We start from the raw sequence: 21,887 nt of genomic DNA, 5'->3' as shown, positions 1-21,887 counted from the left end.
CTGCCCCACAGCTTTTACCTGCACGGGCTGTGGCTGCCATGAAGCACGGCCTAGTCCCTAACAAACATTTTTGTTTACATTGACAAGGGAAAAGGGGTCTCTTTTGGGGATGGCTTACCACCCTAACATGTGTACATCATACCAATTTTTTATTTAGAAGAGAGGCCTACAACATGCCACTTCCTAATACCAAATCAGTAAAGATTTACTATCACATTTTAAAAGCCGCTACATTGCTACCTACTCCTAAAATGGGATTGGTATTTTAAAAAGACATAGCACTTCTGCTGTTAAAAGCACCCAATCGGAGTGTTTGCTACTTTAACAAGCATTTGCAATGCAATAGGTCTAGCATTAATGCGAGTTTAAGCTATTGGCATTGTAAATGACAATGCCTTTTATTGATGTTTTAGGTTTTAAAACATAAATAAAAGTCATTGACATTTACAATACTTATAGCGTAAATTCTCACAAATGCTAGACCTAGTGCATTGCAATAAAGGGCCTTTCGACCGCTTGTTAGATTGTAAATATCAGGGGAAGAGACCAGCCTACGACTTCTTCAAAGTAGTGATATAGTGCGATGACCGGCCTCAAAGTGTGTAGTGAGAGTTACATATGATCCGACCTATAAATACTAACAAAGCACGCCAACACCTTTCGCTATGTGGTTACACTGTTGCGGCTCAGGAGGAAGAACGGGAGGGGGGGGCTATGTCCTGCTCTCTCCGTTATTTGAGTGTGCAGTGTGGCATTATGTAATGTCATTGAAATTTTTTGCCTAATTAAAAAAAACACTCCAGCTATAGTAGAGCCCTGGCTTCTCCTCCTTGTGCAAGGCAGGCTATGCTTTATGGCAGGCATGGAGGGAGACAGGAGGGATGGTCTCAGCTGCAGCACCTGCCTCGTACAGTGCCCCTGCTATGACTAGTGAGCAAGAGGCGCTGAGGTGGTGGTATTGGTGGTGGTGGCATTAGTAGTGGTGGTATTGGCTGCAGTATTGGTATTGGTGGTGGTATTGGTATAGGTGGTGGTGGTACTGGTATTGGTGGTGGTGGTATTGTTGGTATTGGTGGTGGTGGTATAGGTGGTGGTGGTGGTATTGGTGGTGGTGGTATTGGTGGCAGTAGTATTCGTGGCAGTATTGGTGGTGGTGGTAGTGGTATTGGTATTGGAGGTGGTATTGGTGGTGGTAGTGGTGGTGGTATTAGGGGTGGTGGTATCGATGGCGGTAGTATTAGTGGTGATGGTATTGGTGGTGGTGGTATCAGTGGTATTGGTGGTGGTGGTATTGGTAGTGGCAGTATTGGTGGTGGTAGTTGTGTGGTGATATTGGTGATGGTGGTGGTATTTGTGGTGTTATTGGTGGTGATGGTATTGGTGATGTTGGTATTGGTGGTGGTAGTATTGATGGTGGTGGTGGTGGATCAGTATTGAAATATTGAGGGACAAAATATCGAATTATCAAAATATCGACGCCAAAATATTGAGGAACAGAATATAGAATGCCTATCTACAAACAAGTAAGTACTAAAATATTGATTCCAAAATATAGAATGTTAAAATATAGTTAAATAAAATATCGAATTTTTAAATGTATTACTAGAATAATACTAGAAAATACTAGAAATGTAATTAAACAATGAACATAATTAAATAAAACATAATTAAAATAATGTAAAAAAGGTTAAAATGTAAAAATAATAAATGAAATGTAAAAAAATGTTTTAATATACATTTACTTTAATAATATTATAAAATAATTATTAATCCTAATTATAAAATATTTAGAACATTAATAAAAATATATTGATATAAATATATAAATAAACATATAAATATAAAAATAAATAAAATATTATAATTAAATTAATTAATATATTAATTGTTATGGTAATTAATAATGAGTGCAACAGTAGTGAAAACGTTGGATAGCGTAGGGGTAAAAATTACTATTCCCACTCCAGAGAGTGCAACAGTAGGGAAAACATTGAATAGCGTAGGGGTAAAAATTACTATTCCCACTCCAAAGAGTGCAACAGTAGGGTAAGCATTGGATAGCGGGAGGGTAAGAATTACTATTCACACTCCAGATAGTGCAACAGTAGGGAAAACGTTGGATAGCATAGGGGTAAAAATTACTATTCCCACTCCAAAGAGTGCAACAGTAGGGAAAGCATTGGATAGCGGGAGGGTAAAAATGACTATTCGCACTCCAGATAGTGCAACAGTAGGGAAAACGTTGGATAGCATAGGGGTAAAAATTACTATTCCCACTCCAAAGAGTGCAACAGTAGGGAAAGCATTGGATAGCGGGAGGGTAAAAATTACTATTCGCACTCCAGATAGTGCAACTGTAGGGAAAGCGTTGGATACCGTAGGGGTAAAAATTACTATTCCCACTCCAGTGAGTGCAACAGTAGGGAAAGCGTTGGATAGCGTAGGTGTAAAAATTACTATTCCCACTCCACTGAGTGCAACAGTAGGGAAAGCGTTGGATAGCGTAGGGGCAAAAATTACTATTCCCACTCCAGTGAGTGCAACAGTAGGGAAAGCGTTGGATAGCGTGGGGGCAAAAATTACTATTCCCACTCCAGAGAGTGCAACAGTAGGGAAAGCGTTGGATAGCGTAGGGGTAAAAATTACCATTCCCACTCCAGAGAGTGCAACAGTAGGGAAAGCGTTGGATAGCGTAGGGGTAACAACTACTATTTCCACTCCAAAGAGTGCAACAGTAGGGAATGCGTTAGATAGGGTAGGGGTAAAAATTACTATTCCCACTCCAGAGAGTGCAACAGTAGGGAAAGCGTTAGATAGAGTAGAGGTAAACATGACTATTCCCACTCCAGAGAGTGCAACAGTAGAGAAGGAAATTATTTATTATTAAAATAAGATTAAATTAATGATCAATGGCAATAAAAAATTAATTAAAAATATTGACCAATTAATAACAATTAATTACCAATTTTAAAAAAAATTACCAATTAATAAATGAATTGCCAATAAATAATTAATTATCAACTAATTATCAATACATATAAATAAAAATAAATAATAACTTTATTACAATTAAATTACTTCCCACCCAATTCCCCTAGAAACCCACAACCCGCTCCTCATCATAAAAAATACAATTAACATAATTATCAACTAATCAATTAATGAAAATGATTTACCAATTTATAAAAAATTATTACCAATTAATATACATTAATTACCAATTAATTAATTATCAATTAATTAATTATCAATACATATTAATAAAATGTAATATTTATTTTACTATAAATAAATTACTTTTCACCCTATTCCCTTATAAACCCACAACCCGCTCCTAATAATAAAAAATACAATTAACAGAATAATCAACTAATCAATTGAAAAAAATTATTTACCAATCTATAGAAATTACTTACCAATTAATAAACATAAATTACCAATTAATTATCAACGATAGCTTTTTTCCCTGTTCATAGCGGACCTACCCCAGCATTTAAGAGAGGTCCGAGGGGCTAGTCCAAAGATAGGAGGTAACCATATATCTTGTCTGCAATATGCAGACGATTTGGTGATTTTGGACCAGACTGAAATAGGTCTGTAGAGGAAATTTAACATGTTCTATAAATACTGCTTAAATAAAAAATTTGTAGTGAACATGGAGAAGACCAAAATACTATGCTTCGGCAGAAGTAAGACCCGGTTTTCTTGGTGCCTAGGTACGGAATTACTCGCGAAGGTAACAGAATACAGATACCTGGGAATCTGGTTCACGAGTAATCCGAATTGGACCCCCCATCTGGAAGCACTAAAAATGAGGGCGACATCTTCCACGAAGGGCTTAAAAAGTTTGAATAGTTTTTATGGAGAAATGTCAGACGGGCCCGTTATAAAGGCCTATCTAGCTATGGTCCCCGCCCAATTTCTATACGGGGCAGAGGTCCTTTTTTTAAGCGGGAAAAAATGTTGGGATAAAGAGGAGGGTTTGATCCTGAAAGGTTTGTTCTCACTGCCAAAATCATCAATGGTACAAGCAGTAAGATTAGAGGTGGGAGTTACCTCATGGGCAATAACTACAAGGATGGCCCTAATACGTTTCTGGCAGCGTCTAGGGACCGGGGAGACACCCAAAAAAATCTCACAGTGGTGTAGAGAAGAAATTGCCTCTAGTGAGTTACCTTGGGCGAAAGAAACAAGGGCAGCATTAAGAGAAGCATATGGAATGCTGGGATTAGAATTATGTACGCAGCTAGGACACGCCATAATAGGCAAAAAAGAACTACGGGCTTTGGGGTCTGACGTGTCCCGTACAAGCGATAGAGAGTACCTCCTCCAGAAAGTCCAGGTGCAAGTAATCCCCCGAATATAAAATGTGATTGTAAATTAATAGTAATGTACACATGGTTGGAAGGTCTTGGGTATATATGTTTTATTCATTGTGATTTTAATAACTTAGGAGGATATTGATTTTTAACAAAAGGAGCCGTGTCATCATCTAGGAAATGATCACGTGCTGCATTTTTATAACTGTGTAATATTATGTGTTTTTATAAAGTTTTATAAAATGTAAAGTACACACTTTTATGGTTGTAACAAACGAAATAAAGTTTTCTATGACTGACTGACTGACTGAAGTAATTATCAATACATATTAATAAAATGTAATTTACTATAATTAAATTACTTCCCACCCTATTCCCCTATAAACCAACAACCCGCTCCTAATAATCAAAAATACAATTAACAGAATTATCAATTAATCAATTAATACAAATTAATTGCCAATTCATAAAATGTAATCACCAATTAATAATTAATTATCAATCAATTAATTATAAATACAAATATAAATGAAAATTAATATTTAATGTAATATAATTCAATTACTTCCCACCCTATTCCCCTATAAACCCACAACCCGCTACGGAACTAAATTACGCAAAAATTAAATTACATAACATTCTTTACTTTAAAAAAACTAAACATACATTAGAAAAATAATGCATCATTTTAACACATATACTACCATACATAACACTAAAAAAAATCGATATTATGGGAATCTATATTATAAAATTCGATATTGTGGGAATCGATATTATAAAATTCGATATTGTGGAATTCGATATTTCCTACCCCAATTTCGATATTCTGTCCTTTCTATATTTTGATAATTCGATATTCTGTCCATTCCATATTTTTGATTCGATATTCTGTCCATTTGATATTTTGGAATCGATATTTAGGGTGTTCACCGGTGGTGTTATTGGTGGTGGTGGTATTAGTTTGGTGGTGGTGGCATTGGTGGTGGTGATATTTGTGGTGGTGACATTGGTGGTGTTATTGGTGGTGGTATTAGTGGTGGTTTGGTGATGATATTGGTGGTGGTGGTATTGGTATTGGTGGTGGTGTTATTAGTGGTGGTGGTATTGGTGGTGGATGGTATTGGTGATTGGGGTGGTGGTATTGGATTGGTGGTGGTGGTAGTATTGGTGGTGGTATTGGGGTGGTATTGGTGGTGGTGGTATTGGGGGTGGTGGTGTTAATAAAACATGCTTTTGGAAATAACCCATCAGGTGGCTTAGTGCAGATGACATGTAACACAGATGTGCTGTAGTCAGCTTCAGCTCATTAGCACATGATTATGTACTACCTGGAATTCACATGACTTAATTAGCTAATTATTTCTAAATCCATTTTACTTGGGGGGGCGTGGGGTTGAAACAGACACAAAATAATGCCAGGTTAAAGTGATTGAAAGCAGGCACCTGTGTTATCTGGGCAGCCGTGCTGCTTAAAAACACACAAGCGGTTCAGCTGAAGCAACGCATGTCCGGCCTGCAGTAAGAGAAACTCAATAAAGTAAATAATGTTTACAGATTAAATAACAGCTTCCATGAAACAACCGAAGTAAAGGGGTCAGTCGCCATAGGAAGGTACAAATGAAGACAAGGCCGTACTAAGGAGAGACTAACAAGCCTATTAACGAAACAAAGGCAGCATGTATGAAAGACAATGACACAAGCCAATGAGAAAATATGGGAGGAGAGTGGGCGCAGCTTCTCTACTATACTCTACTACATCAGTCTCGCAGATCGAGCAGTGCATGCACTCTTGAGCAAGCCCTACGCCCGGAGAAGGTGGCACATTTAAATTCACAGACACTGTGACACAGTAACAATAAACCCCAATGTCTAGTCAGAGCGCTATCTTTTAAAAGAACAGTCTGATTAAGAGTTAGATGAAAAAAGGAAAAACCTCTAATTTCAAGAGTAACCTTTGAAAAACAGTTGCGGATTTACTGGCTAAGTTGGCTTCACCATAATATCTCAGTGGTTGAGAGAGTCTTTATTCAGTCATGGGAGCCGTAGGGCAGTTAAAATGAGGAAAAACTAAATAAACAAGAAGGTTCTAGCAGATTCTGGAGCCAGGATATGGCTGCATACACTTTTGAAATAGTTAAGCAGTAGGTATTCTACAATTTGATCACAGGCATCTCAGGCCAAACGTATCCTATGGGGGGGCGGAGGGTTCATGTTTACTCAGATGTTTTCTGAAACGTTGACTCACACTCCTCCTATGGCTTCGTCTACAGTCCCAGCCAATAGAAATAAAGATGCCATACAGGATGCTATGATGTATTAAATATTCTGTGAAATCACCTGCCCTTTGTCCTAGTTTTTCAATTGTGTCTGCTTAAGAGGGAAAATACCTTAGTGCAGAGGTCTCCAAACCGGTCCTGGAGGGCCGGATCCATTCCAGATTTTTTGGATATCCCCATTGAGATACATGTAGAAATTTTAAAAATCTGGCATGGATCCGGCGATGCAGGACCGGTTTGGAGACCCCTGCTTTAGTGGGTCACAGCCAAGCGAACTGAAAAAAGATCTGAAAGACAAAAATTTTAAACATCAAAAATAGCACCACACATAAGTCAACTTGTATTCTCCTGTTTTTGTGATGCTAAAACAATGATCCCAAATAGTACTCCAGATAACAAGTCCACTGAGTTCTGGTGGTCGGTGATAGGGCACCAGATGCAGAGGATGTAGATGCAGAAGAGGGGAGGACCAGTTATTACTCTGACTCTTCTTTAAGGTCAAGCTCACCACAAAATGACAACTGATGCTGGGAATGGGCTAGCGCGTGTTGTATGTCTCCTTAATACCACATTTTACATGACAAATGTGTCGTCTCAGTCAAGCTATTTTAGGAGATATGTTAACCCAGGGGACATGGGGAGTCCCATGGAACCACTGGTTCACATTGATAACTAGGGATCTGGGACTTAGGTCTTGAATCAGGTTGCACTTTTTAACCATCATGGAAGGCTCACAAGATGCTTTAGAAGTTTCCTGAATCAGGGTTTTAATCCCCATACAATGGAACACTGCTCCGAGACCTGGTGTGAAGGAGAGAAACTCCGGTGCCCCTCTTGGGCCTGAAAATGTAAGACACACTCTTTCAGAAAGGCAAGGGTATTACGTGGTGAGGAAGCATACCTCAGGCTCACAAATACCACAGTACTGGAATGCCTATTTCAGGTCTATAACCCCTTTGCACGGCAGTTGTTTTGAGTTTGATCAGCCTGGATGCGAGATTGTAGTGGCTTCTTTTGAAAAAGGTGGAAATTGACTAGTCCCAGATTTGCCTACGATGTTTGGAGTAGTTTACCAACTTTTTAAGAGTGGTAAATAAGGTCCAATGTGTCCTTTTCACAGTATGGTATAATGTTCAGAATAATACATGGCGACAATAGGAACGAACCTTCATTGTTAATGATGTCACTAGAACTCATTAATTATATTATTGATCTGTGTCTCACCTTACGGCGGCCTTGTACTTCACTGTGCAGTAAACACATCTTTGTGCAGCGCGCAGCCAGTGTTTGTCCTGGTGCAACAGTTTTCTGAGGAACACACCTAACTGTTTCAGTTGCATTCATTTGGGGATGATTAAGAGTGAAGTATTGATTTATGGGCTGTTGCAAATCATACGCTTACTATACACATCCAAGCACGTTTTGTTACAAATCATACATGCTCGAACACTATGGTTTGGCAATGGGTTATTTGGCTGCATTTAAAAGCAAACCTTAACCTCTAATATACGTTTTTATTTTAAATCGATCTTGGGTCAGCTGCATTTTTTTGATTTTTCTAACGAGTTACGTGGTCAGTTTACTTGGCTCATTGGCGTGTGTTTGTATGTCTTTATTTATCTGTTGTCACAATATAAGGACTGGCTGCAAGCGACAATATACCAAATTACAGCTGACACATAGTAGTAGCAACTTTCAAACACAAGAGGGCCGTCCCACACTCATTTCATTCTGGTTTCCTAGAAAATAGAATCCCTTCCTGGAGTGTTGTGTCACCTGAAGCTGCTGCACCATTCAGCCAGTAAGTACCACAAAGAGCTTTCTGCCACCTGGTCCATGATTTTTCAGGCCTGACGCAATTACCAAGCTGCTAAAGTGCTCATTGATGCGTAGCGCTTTGCAAGTTGTCATAGATACTATGGGCTTACTACATTAGTAGCTTTAAAAAGCAAACACATTGCCTTCTGTTCAACAATCTTTTTGGCTGTCGGCCAACTAAGAGATAACGATGGCCTGTGTCATGTGAATGATCTAGCGGCTTTTCTTCAGGACCACAAAAATCTAATTTACACAGTGACTGGGGTTTCGATATATAAATTCATTTGTGTTACTCCCAGCCACGTATACTTCTCTATGTATCAATACAAGTAAATACATTTTTGATAAGACCCATTGAGGGTATTAATCAGGACTCCTCAAGTATTTTGCCTAATGGCACGCTAATTAGCATGGAACTCGTGTATATCAGCACACTGGAAGACCTACTCATGCCGGCAACCTCTGAGGCGGGCATTGCAGCACCGGCTCAACATGGAACAAAAGCCCAATGATGAAGCATGACACCTATCTAGGTGTGTGAGGGCAGTTGTTCCTATATAGGAACAACTGCTCCTAACAGACTGTGGAACTTAACTGACCTAAGCAGACAAATCCATACTTACTAGGAACCACACACCCCTGTGATCTCGAAATTTTAATTACCCTTGCATAATTTGCCTAATTTCTCGAATTTTGCAATATGCTTTTTACCCTAAGTTCCTGAAATGACACTACCATGCCATGTCATGTAATTAAGCGGCCACTCGTTGCTAAATGATAGCATAAGAGCACAGGAATAACGCAAACAACCGGAACACAAGTGGATGTTGCTAGCAGCAATAGTTTTCATGTTTTTTTTTTAGTTTAAAATGTGCACTTATGTCAAAAAATGAGACAACGCTTTTCCCAAAATTTTGTGGAATTACGTGAATGCAAATAAAACTAATTTCTCTCACCCATAGTCATGATAAACATTTACATAAAGGGTCCATGCTAATGGCGTACTGTGGAAATGACAATGCAACATGATAAAATTCAGCTGTTATCACCTAACTCTACATCCCTAGGCCCCTATTCGTAACCAGGAAACGATTTTTCTGATTGGCATTCTAAGATTTCAGGTTTATGACCTTTACCTAGGTATCGTCCCTACTGGCTGAGTATACTCTGAGAGAGCCCTCTAAGTCATTTGGTGCAGTCCCGATCAGTTGCATGGAAAAGTGTGTGTCTGTAAGTTTGTTAGCCACATCGCTGCTGCGGTGATTTTTGCGCTGTGCGGCATTTTTTAAATTACCGCGATACATAACGAGCTCAGCTCGTCATCCGCACTCGTCACCCGTGGCTGATGACGAGCTGAGCTCGTCATCAGCATCGAAGGGGTTAACCAGGCACCCACTTTAGAGAGGGGGGGTGAGGGTTAGTATCTATCATTGTGTCAACACCTGATCTCCAGAATCATTCAATGGCAGAGCATGCCCAGACTATATTTGAAAAAATCAGCATAGGGATGTGTACACCATTGACATGAAGGGTAAATACTCAAATAGTTTTTTCTTTTTGCTCTTTTAGTGGACTGTTATAAAAGTGTGTCAAAATGTATAGTATTTGTGTTTGTGTCTATAGTTCATGAATATTAATTTAGTTGTTTGCAACAATATATCCTAACATCGTCATCAATGCTTAGTTCAGATCAGTCTCCAGTATTCTTAGATGACTCAGTAGACATTCTGCAAAGATCAGAAGCCCAACATCTGGGGGAAGTTGAGACTATCATCTGCATCAAGTAGATACACTTCAGAGGTTCACGAGGGAAGGTACCAAAGGAGAATGTGGCAGCTTGCCTGAGTCTATAGTAAATGAGTGGTGGACTTAAACAATGGAATTGCCCCAGTGAAATAAACAAACTATTTACAAACAGACTACCAAGGCATATCATATGTTTGCTAAGCAGGATCTCCCTGACTCTCTTGGATCAGAGGTAACAGTGAATTATTAAGGAGTTGAAAGTTTGCTGGGCACAGTTGGGTGAGGACGGCTCTTCTGCTGTATTCCCGGATAGCTCTGTGTGTGCGCAGGTTCATATGCATCTGAATAGAATCAAATATAGATTCGAGTAATGTGCTTTTCACAGCTTGGTCGTGCTCAGTAATCAGATGCAATGTATTGACTTCCCGATAACTGCCAGTATATCACAAAATGTGATTGGGCTGCATAATAATAGCATTCGACTTCAAACTCTATTAGCCATCCAAAACCCGGCTACTTCCAATATTACTCATTAACTTTATTTTGCTTGTCTTTGACACTGTACAGCGCTTCAATTACTTTTGGTTAGATTTATATATAGAAATCCAATGCACATACATACATACATACATTCATATATACATACATACATCATCATACATAAATAGATATACATATAATATCGTTCCAAGTCACAGATGGCAAATCGTCTCTTTACAAAAGAAAATGTTAGAAAATCCCATCTAATTCTGGGCTGCTTACAGACTCAGACCAGTCTAGCAAGTGTCACCATGAGTCTTGTGAAGAATGACTTATTTAGAGGGCTCTGGATATTTGTGAATAGATGTAGAAATGTTTGAAGTATCACCATTTTGATGATGATGACACAGCTGGCCATAGAGGGGAAGCTTATTCCACCTCGCACTTTGAGATTCCAATTTTAGCATAGAAGGTCCAAAGCTAACCCTAACCACAGAATCGTTGTCTGGATATTCAAGTAATGGCTTGGTAAGTAAGTAAGTAAGTAATCTTTATTTAGCATATTTACTTAAAACCATTGCAATATAAAAATGAGTTAAGAACAGAATGGATAAAAATACAGTTTTAAAAGACTCAAAATTTAAAATTTAAAATGTTCACATTTCCTTATGACCGATGTGCTTATATTTGGACTTAATGTTTGTAAATTGTTGCTCAGTGGCCGCATGAGCTCATAAAGTCAGTGAAACCGTCAGCGAAGTGATGTCAAGTCGGTTGAATTAAGGCAGTTATGGATTGAGTTTTTTGGCATCTTTTTTTCAACTGCCTTCAGGAATTTTACAAAGCTGCAGTTCAAGCCAGGGTCATTAGGGTGAAAACATGCAAGGACCGCCGCCTGTCTAGTGCGGATCCCTTGCCGATTGAAGTGGTGTTTTAGCCAGCGTTTTCGTTCGTCCCGTAGTTTTTCACAAGAGCATATCAAATGCAGCATGTCCTCTTCTGCCAAACTGCATAGCCGACAGAGGGGGTCAGTTTTGATTTTGAGCCAGCGTGGGAGATTTTGAGTACAAGGTAGCAGGCCCAACCTGTGCCTTAGAAAGCACATCTTGACACTCTTGGAATACCCCTCGGCCAGATAGCGCTGTTGTTCTTTAGTTTTGTACGAGTTCAGAGTCAACCAGCCATGTGTTCTCTTCGAGAGGGTTTCCTTGTCTTGCAACCATGATTGTAATTTGATTGATTTTTTTACCAGTTTTTTGAAATTTGTATGACTTGTTGGAGTGTTCCAGAGCTGTTCTAGACCTGTATTCGTCAGACTGCCAGTGAGGTACTTAGCTGCTGCTGAGGAAGGATGCTGTTCTAACTCCTTCCACAGGTGTTCATTCAGGGTTCCTTGTTTTGATTTCCTCACTTTGTCCCAGGCTATCACGTAGGCTCCATGCCTTGCCAGGAGCTGTTGGTCGATGCCAAATTCGAGCCTGATTTGAGCGGGTGAGGTTTGCTTGGGTAGACTGAAAATAATTCTGTAAGCTGTTGTTATAGTGTTGTCAAGGATCTTAGCATCCCTTCCTCTGAGTGCCTCACTCCCATAAGTAATTGTTGGAAGAAGTTTGGCACGAATTACTTGCGTCAGGGGTAACAGGGATGGGCCGGAGAGTTTATGATTTAGTGCCTTCAACGAAATCGCTAACGAAAGACCTTTCCCTCGTATGCTTGTTCTCTGAGCCGAGAACTGCCCACCGTTGTCGATCTTCACTCCTAGATATTTGTATGTTGGAGTTTCTTCGATTTTTGTCGTGTTCCAATGCCATGATGTTGGTTTCCTTTTTTTCCTGCTGATGGTCATTGTTTGAGTTTTCCCCAGATTTATTGTAAGATCGTTCTTACTTGAGTACCTTTGTGTTGCGTCTAAGAGATGTTGAAGTCCTACCTTAGTGTGGCTTATTAAGACGATATCGTCTGCGTATAGTAGACAAGGTAGCTGGAGCCCTCCTAGTTTAGGGGCGTGGGAATTGCAGTCATTTAGTATTGGGACAAGGTCGCCTAGGAATAGGTTAAAGAGCGTGGGGGCCAGGACGCAGCCTTGCTTTAGGCCCTTATTAGTATGTATGGGTCTTGACAAGGCGGATCCATCCCCTATTTTTATCTGTACCCAAGTTTCTGTGTGCAGGTTGATGAGCAGATCCAGCAGGGGTCTCGAGATCCCCCAGTCGTTCAATTTAGACCACAGAAGCTTCCGATTTACGTTATCGAAAGCGGCCTTGTAGTCGATGAAGCAGAAATGGATGGGCATTTTGTTAGATTCTGCTTTGTCTATGAGCATACCCATGCTCAGGATGTTCGTCATCGTGCCTACTGACTTGGCAAAGCCTGTCTGATTGGCAGGGATTAAGGATCTCTCTGTAGCCCAGGCTGTCAGCTCTTCAAGTAGGGTACCTGCAAAGTCTTTTGCCTCGTTATCAATTAAAGCCACCAGTCGGTAATTATGTGGGGAAGCCTTATCTCCTGCCTTATAGATTGGGGAGATGATGGAGCCCCTCCAGGACCTTGGAATGGTGTTGAATTGTCGTATTTCCAGAAAGAGGGGTTCCAGGGCTGCCGCCCAGCCTGGCACATCTTGTTTGTAGAGAATAGGAGGTATGCCATTTGGCCCTGGCGCTCCCTCCTTTCTTCCTTTTTTGATTTGGCACTGGATGGTGCTTTGTAAGTTCGGCAAGTTCATAATATCATTTGGAGTAAAGCATTCTGTGGGCCTTGTGTCAGTAATTGTATAATTTTTATAAGTGACAGGCTCGTAATGTTGGTTGTTCCCTTCAGTCTGACTAAAATGGGTGCCGAGAAAGCTTGCCCAGGTTTCCTCTGAGATGTTTGAAGAAACCCCGTGATGCGCGGGTCTTATGAATGCATTTATTGATTTCCAGAATCTTGCTCCATCGTTCCGTTTGATATCGGAGTGAAGTCTCGCCCATAAATTGTCCTCAGCTGATTTGTTTGCTTCCCATTTTTGTTTTTTTAGTGTTGATTTTAGTTCTCGTAGATGGTTTTGCTTTACGGTATCCATGGGTTTCCTTTGGAGTTCTCTCATTTTACGGTTGATTAGGGTCTTTATGTCTTTAATTTTCCCTTGGTCTTCTCGAGAGAATTTGCAGAAACTTGCGTCCCCCAATTGTGTCTGAAACTTGGGTCTTGTAGCATACATAGACATGGTACTTGTAAAATGTTCCCATTTTGTTATTTCACTATCCCCAGAGCGACTCTCGAAGTGCTGTTTTGCCCTTTCCACTAGCGTTCCGTCCAACGCTGATGAGTATTTGATTTTTTTGAAGTTGATGGTTTGGACTGACTCTTTAGGCGCTGTTGATCGTTCACAATTCGGCTTTATGATCTTGATGATAATTTCTTGGGGGCAATGATCACTTTCCCCGCTGCAGCCAATCCGGTATGATATTAAGGACTGGAAAAAGGGTAATGATATAAAAGTATAGTCTAGAATACTGCTTGTTTTTGTTGAATGGAAGGTTGCGACTGGGGGATTATCTCCAGAGGTCCTACCGTTGAGGGCCCTAATGTTAAAGTTTTCCAGATCTTCTAGTGTCCTGTTACCTAGTTTTTTTTTTTGGATAACTGTGAGGTTGCTTGTGTTGGGATGTCCCAAATTGCGTTTTGTATTAGTTGTTCATCTTCCTGCGTCTCGCCCATGAGATTAAGGTTAAAGTCCCCGGTAAGAACAACATTTGGTGTGGGTCTTTCCCTTATATGTGTCTCCATGAGGCTACAGAGGTCTTTGGTTGCTTTCCCTTTCCTTCTTGGGTTAATGTAGGCATTTATTAGGAGGAAATCGGTTTCAGTAATGCCTTGTTTGAGTTGTGGCAAGCGAATTTTTACAGCCAGGGCAGCTGTAGAGGATGGTCCATGTTCTATTGCTGTCAGTACACTTGTAACCAGTATATAGGTTACTAGGCCGCCTTTAGAGTGACCATATTTAGCCGTCCTACTTGCAGCTGCGAAAAAACGTAAGTAGCCATGGAGGTTGGGGGGGTCTGTGAGCCATGTCTCTTGGAGTGCCACTATATCAAATTTTCTGATGTAATTCATAAAATCTGAGTCAGTTATTTTGGAAGCCAGGCCATTGATGTTCCATGAGCATATTTTTAATGAGCCGTAAACGTCTTCCTTTGGCTTGTGGCCAATTTGTCATTCGTTGTTATTTAATGTTCTAGCAATCCATCCTGAGTCATACATTTGTGTGTGTTCATCTGCAGTGGCTCCAGTGCTATTGATGTGTGGATCAATTTTGTTGACCACTGGCCCTACCGCTCCTCTGAGGACCGAGTTTTTTAGAGTATTCATGATAGCTGGAGCTGCCGCTTTTTCCACCGGGACAAGAATGTCAGGGTACCTTGGTTTGACATAAGGTTCTATTGTGATCCCCCAGCTTCCAAAGATGTCAGCCTCTGCAATTATTTTTTGTGAAATTGCCAGGGTTCTCCAGGTTGCTTTTGTTTTTTCTTTGCCTGTAGCCTCGTCGGCTACAAATTCAATGGATTCCAGGTCAGAGCTTTTTAATTCTGTCAAGGATGGAATGTGGGATAGCAGCCTTAAGATATTACCTCTGTTGAGAGTGTCGTGTCTTCCTTGCGATGTGTAGTCCGGGTTAAACCAGACAACGCCTGTTGAGTTTTTTCGTTCTCCCGCTGATGCACTCTTTATTATTGGTTGACTAGGTCCCATAAATTCTACTTGTCGTGTTGAAGTTGTTTCCAGTTGGCTGGCAGTGGGTACAGTGACTCTTAACCGTCGGCCGAGTATGTGTTCATTTGGTGTGGACGGTTCAGCATATGATCGTTCGACTGACCGTCCCTTAACCTCTACTAATCGTGCTACAGTGGTTTTGACGTCATTTGAGTGACTTGTAGTTATTCTTTGTTCTTGGCCAGAGGTATGATGGTTCCTTATTACTGGACCGTTTAGATGGGGAATTTCACAAGGTCTAGAGATATTGCACGTAGGGCCCGATGTCCCCATAATAGCTGAGTCTGCTTCTCTTCTTGTAGTAATGGCTTGGTGTTGCCTTTCTATGTTTTGAGTGAGACATTCTGCATAGTTCCCAAAGTGAAGTGTTAGTGGGCAGTGTTTATTGAGTAATAGAAAAGAAAAGGCAGTTCATAACTGACTATTAAACATATGAAGCTGTGGGCTATAATTGGACAAGGATTATTGCTTGTAGCATTCAAGGTACTTAGATTACAGGAGGCTTCGAGGTTTGATACTGTTTCAGCTGTTTGCGTTCTTCATTGGACATGTTTCTTAATAAACACAAGCTCCATCTGTTGATGTGATAAAGCAATGGGTGTTCCCTTTATAGTCCACCTTAAGCTTCCCTGGGAGAGCATGACATTTTATTGTTTTCAGTGATGGGTTTTTTCTTCACAGCTTGGAAGGCTCAACCTGCTTCCTGTATCCCAGAAAGATGGACAGTTGATTATTTTGATGAGATATGATCTCTTCGGCTCATGCCAGACGTAAAACAGCATTTCTGTCACGATAATTTAAAAGTCAGCTTATGACTGGCCATGGAGTGGTGCCTAGGACGAGTTAGGTTTAATAGATTTATGATCTTGTTGCACTGTGAAGGCATTCAAGAAATAGCCTCTGCCAAACGTGTCAATTAATAACGTTGTTACAAAAGCCTCAACCCTACCCATGCTGAGGATTTGGGTAATCCAAGTATACGAATATTATTTTGTTGCGATCTCGCTTCAAGGTCCTAATTTTTTAACCTAATCTCAGTCACAGTGTTTTCCATTTTAAGAACAGTTTCTTTAGATTTATCAAGACAGTCCTCGGGGTCCAATATACTCTGTTCAGTGGCATCTGAAATGGTACTAAATGGGTGGCATGACCTGCACCACAAGAGTGCCCATTTTCATATGTATGGTTTATAACCTCTTGCTCTTTTAAAGTAGGATCAGTTTTATATCATCCTTTAATGTGCTGGACTGCTCATCTGGGCTATTTGTGACTTGACTAGGATGGCCTCTTTGTTGGTTTAGTGTATTCTCTGTTGCCTAAAAAGGGGTTTTGCTAAGATTTCCAGATTATGTACACTTGGAGAGAAAAAGAATAATGCATCTGTCTTGGTCCCAAAATAACAGAGGAATTCATTTATTATGCATCTTAGAGCTTAAGTGTGGCAGGAAATGGTCTGTATATGGTCTAAGTAGACAGATGTAATGGAGCAATATTAGATGTACAGAGAGTAAAGTCATGATAGTATCACAACCACGGTGTCAGGACAAGTGTTAACTTTGGCACAATTAATGGGCAAAATGTTGTGAGGCAGGAGATATCTATCGTCCCTGGATCTGTTTGAAGCAGCTGCTATTGGCCTTTAGGTGGGCCCTTAGGTAGTGCAAATCAGGGCACCATCCCCCAGGAGATGGCCTGCCTCCATCATCCAGACAAGCAGGGGGTGCAACGGTCCACACAAGAAGGATAAAAGGTGGTCATTTCTTTACCTTGATCCAATGGAGTCATTATAGTGAACACTGCATTTTGGCAGGCCCCATGCTCATATAACTGGTGGGAGGCATATTGGGTGTAGTTGTTCCTCCCCCTGTATAAAGCAGACGGCACTGAGTGATTCAACAGGTACCACACTAGAACTGCGCTGCACTTGTCTCACAATGCAGGCTGCGCTCGGGTCGTGGATGTTGTACTCTTCCTGCCTGCGATCATTCTCCTTTGCCATTATGGCACTTTACCAGGCCTCACCTCTGGAGGATAGTGGGTGTTCATTTCCATTGGTGCCTTGGGTGGAGGGAGCTGGGGCACGGCAAGAGAGGTGCAAAGTGTCTTATGGGTCAGCTGTCCGTGCAGCAGGGAGGGGCAATGACGGAGACAGAACTACTGCTCAAACCTCTGAAGCACCACAATGTTAGTTCCCTCTCCGGTCCCTGATGAGTGCCGCAGGTCCAGGTCAGCATTCTTAGTGTCTAAATGGCTGTAGCTGCATGTCTTGGTCAGGCTGCGGCCGCGGGAGCCCTCGGAAGGCGTGCCCGGCTCCCGCAGCAGTCGCCGCCGCCGCCGCCTCCGCAGCAAGGAAGAGCCACCGTCGGGCTGCAGCAACAGCAGCGGTCGGAGCGGGCTGCCCGGCTGGCCATCGGTACCTCCTAGCTCACGCTCCATGGACGCCCCGCGCACACTGCCTCCGTCCCGTCAGCCTGGCGTCCAACCCGCCACCCAACAACAGCGGCTCCCCTGGCCCGCTCTGAAGCGGAGCCCGGCCTCCCCTGCCCCCAGGGGCCAGAGCAGCACCGGAGGCTCCTCTCCACACCAAGGATTTATGGTTCTCCCGGTCCTGCAGGATCACCATGGAGCCCCCACCAAGAAGGGTGAGCCCTGGCCGCACTCCCCGGCCGCCTCACGTCTGCAGCAGCCCCCAGAATTCTGGGCCAGCAGAGAGGGCCCATGTGGAGCGGCCCTCGGGGCACATACACCCCTCCCCAAAACAAAGCAGCAGGCCATGAAAACACCAGATGCAGGCAGCAGCCCTGCAGCCACATCTGAATGAAAGAGTAAAGAAGACTCTCCTGGACTTCTTTAGTTTTCCTTTTGTCCTGGCAGCCATTTTGCTGCTGCTCTGGGCCGCTTTTCTCTGGACTCTGACCCGCCATCTTGTCCATTCCCTCATCCTTTAACCCTTTTCCCTCGTTTCCCCCTTGACGATTCTCACATGTTCTTCCCTTTTCTGATTTGCCTTTTCTCCATACCCTTGTATCCCTCCCACCCTCCCTTGGTGCTGTGACTGCATCCCCCCTCCGACCCCACTTAATGGAACTCTGCTTTTCTGTTTTTTTGGGGGGTCTTGACCTAAGAAAATCTACTATGTGTATATATGTATATAGAGATAACTCTAATCACTAGTATATGCAGTAGACCTTTGTACTCTCTACCATTCCTATGTGACTCTTAGAGTATATCCATTCGTATCCCTTCCCTATGTTTATAGAGATAACTCTAATCACTAGTATATGCAGTAGACCTTTTTACTCTCTACCATTCCTATGTGACTCTTAGAGTATATCCATTCGTATCCCTTCCTTATGTATATAGAGATAACTCTCATCACTAGTATATGCAGTAGACCTTTTTACTCTCTAACATTCCTATGTGACTCTTAGAGTATATCCATTTGTATCCCTTCCTTATGTATATAGAGATAACTCTAATCACTAGTATATGCAGTAGACCTTTGTACTCTCTACCATTCCTATGTGACTCTTAGAGTATATCCATTTGTATCTCTTACTTGAGTGACTCTACTATTTGTACATCTGCAATTTTTCTTTCTGTTTGTATCTCTTCCTTGTGTGACTTTACATCTTGTACATTTGCATTTTTTTCTGTTTGTATCTTTTATGTAACGCCATGTAATCCTTAGTCCTTATGTTTTGCAACTGGTTCTTATGTAAAGCGCTCTGACCCCTTCGGTTAAAGTTTGCTCTATATAAAATCGCATTAAATAAAAAAGAAATAAATATAATTATGTTGCTATGTGCACAGAAAGGCTATGGTGATGACAGATTTTGTGATACAGTAACACAGAGTTTGAATTTCGCAGCCTTCTTGTTTGCACAGGTTATTTACACAAAAGGCCATGTGTTCACTACTTTGCTTTAGAATTATTTCTGTTTACCTTATATCAACATTAAAGTACTTACAAGTTAGATAAACGAACTTAGGGACTAAAAACCTAATTAAGTGTACACATTTATAAATTGTATTACATTAACACTAGAATTGATGTGTAATCTTAGTGTCTGTTTGAGAGTTGGATTTAAAATGTTGGCAACAGGGCTAATTTAGTAAGGAATGGCAGTTTATTGGAGGCTCACACTACTCCATATGGAACAGGTGATCTTTCTGAATCCAATTGCAGGTGGCCAATTGTTTACATAATGCTGATAGGAGGGTGTGACTGCAGGTCAGAACCTGTGGTAAATCTCCTGCGGCCCATGACTAAAGACCATACCGCAAAGACCAAATGCAATGCTTATGACCTCACAAGATTTTTTCCAACAACAAACACCTAAAAGCAACATGTAATTAAATAACAACACTTAATCAAACTTAGAAATGATTTCACAATCATAGCTATCTCTGTCAAAGTGGTAAGGATAATGTGTTATGTTTTCACATCTGTAAGAGGATTTACAACATTTGTAATTGTATCTGTTTCATTAAGGGCGAGGCCATGACCATTACATGTGGTGTGTGGATTATGGTTTACAGGGCTGATGTACGAGTTACGGACTGGGCTCCTAACAATAGCTTATGAATTTCAGTGTTTTTTTTATTTTAAATCGAAACCATAACTGCACTTTAACTGTGGTTTTTAGTTGAATTTCTCACGTTTTTTCAAACATGGATTCAGGTGCTATAACCAATGTTAACCATTACTTCACTTTAGCTTTTGTATTTTTTCAATTAATATTGTATATACTTCAGCCCAAGGAAGAACCTAAGATTTCATTCTTCTGATGCACACCTACCATTTCCCATTAAGGAGGTACGACTAAGAACATGTTCTTTTTGGCTATTTTTCCAGGTTCTAGCCACAATTATGTCTTTTCAGGTCTGATCAATGTGTCTCTTATATATCTAATCCAAGGCAATTGTAAAGCATGATCAGATTTTAGAAGAACATAAAACCCATCTTGATAGACTCTTGCATCTGTCTTACCCAAAAACTAAAAAGATTCAAAGATGCCATATTGGTAGATTTTGGAAAACTGCTTATTTTCTGAAGGAAGCCATTTTGAGCTTCAATTAAGGTTTAAAGCGGTACAAAAGGGGGTTTTTCCTCTTTGTTCGCCATAAGTTGGTAGGGTATGCTCAGACGTGAGTCCCTTGCTCACTTTGCCACTGGATTCAAGCAAGCCTGGCTGAAGACGGCTGAAATGCCAGAAACCAGTCCTAGGAAGCTTGATTCCAGTCCAGTGAAGGCTTGGCTTTACAGTTCGGGCTGGACTGTTCCCATGAGGCACAGGGTCAGACTGATTTGCATATGGCCATGTCTGAACTGGGGTGGCAGAGTGGGCTAAAGCACGGTGATGGATTAAACCCAGATCTGTCGACTGGGTGTGAGTGTTTGATTGGTTCAGATGCTCCGTCCATCACCACCCCCTTTTGTACCGCTTTGTTCGCCATAAGTGGGCAGGGTATGCTCAGACGTGAGTCCCTTGCTCACTTTGCCACTGGATTCAAGCAGGCCTGTCTGAAGACGGCTGAAATGCCAGAAACCGGTCCTAGGAAGCTTGATTCCGGTCCAGTGAAGGCATGGCTTGGCAGTTCGGGCTGGACTGTTCCCATGAGGCACAGGGTCAGACTGATTTGCATATGGCCATGTCTGAACTGGTGTGGCAGAGTGGGCTAAAGAACAGTGATGGATTAAACCCAGATCTGTTGACTGGGTGTGAGTGTTTGATTGGTTCAGATTCTCCGTCCATCACCACCCCCTTTTGTACCGGTCAATTAAGGTTTAGGCTTGAAATCTCTCATGGTTCTGCCATGTAAAATGCAGTTGCTTCAATTTTTACTTTAAAAAAACATAAGAAGGGTCGCTGAAAGTGGGGAACCACTCATTTTGGAGTTGTGAATAGAAAAAGTTCAGCAACATTAGCTAATGCTAAGAAGAGAGTGGCTATATTTTGGACCAATTCCATCTGGTATTACATTTTAGGTGCAGAGAACCACAAAGGCAATTCCAATTATGAATAGGGTTGGGCAGAACTCACAGGGTTTCACTCCACAGAATTCCACAGAGGTACATGAAAACTTCTCGAGATTCCGTGGAGTTTCATGAATGGGCGGAAACCAGAATGTTGCGCTGTTCACACTTATTTTTAGCACTGGGAGCCTGCTCTGCACATCACGCGGTGTGCCAGAGGGCTCTGCTGCTCAAGTTGGTTTTGCTGCTGCTTGAGTAGAATTTCAAATCAATTGGCAGCTTTATCAACGCAAAAGGTTGTGACCAATTACGACCGCCAGCTCTGGGAAAATCTTTTTTTTTTTTTTTTTGTCCTCATTAGCCGCTTTATCGTTCCAAGAAATAACCAACCACCAAGAAAAGTCCTTGAAAGGTAGGTAACTAGAAAATAGCTCCATTCTTCCCAGGAACAGACCAGATATCTTGGCGGGAGGTACCCTCTGGACGATCTTACTCCATCAAAGCCTAAGACAG

At 41.4% G+C, this 21,887-nt stretch overlaps 1 protein-coding gene across 4 annotated transcripts in view; it reads left to right on the top strand.

The window, feature by feature from the left end:
- The window catches only part of ARHGEF28 (Rho guanine nucleotide exchange factor 28), a 954,264-nt gene that overhangs the window by 456,302 nt on the left and 476,075 nt on the right, over positions 1 to 21,887 (top strand). The gene's annotated exons all lie outside the window — the stretch shown is intronic.

This window comes from Lissotriton vulgaris, chromosome 3_1, assembly GCF_964263255.1.
Source record: "Lissotriton vulgaris chromosome 3_1, aLisVul1.2, whole genome shotgun sequence".
Classification (NCBI taxonomy): domain Eukaryota; kingdom Metazoa; phylum Chordata; class Amphibia; order Caudata; family Salamandridae; genus Lissotriton; species Lissotriton vulgaris.
This window is presented reverse-complemented; position numbering and strand designations above follow the sequence as displayed.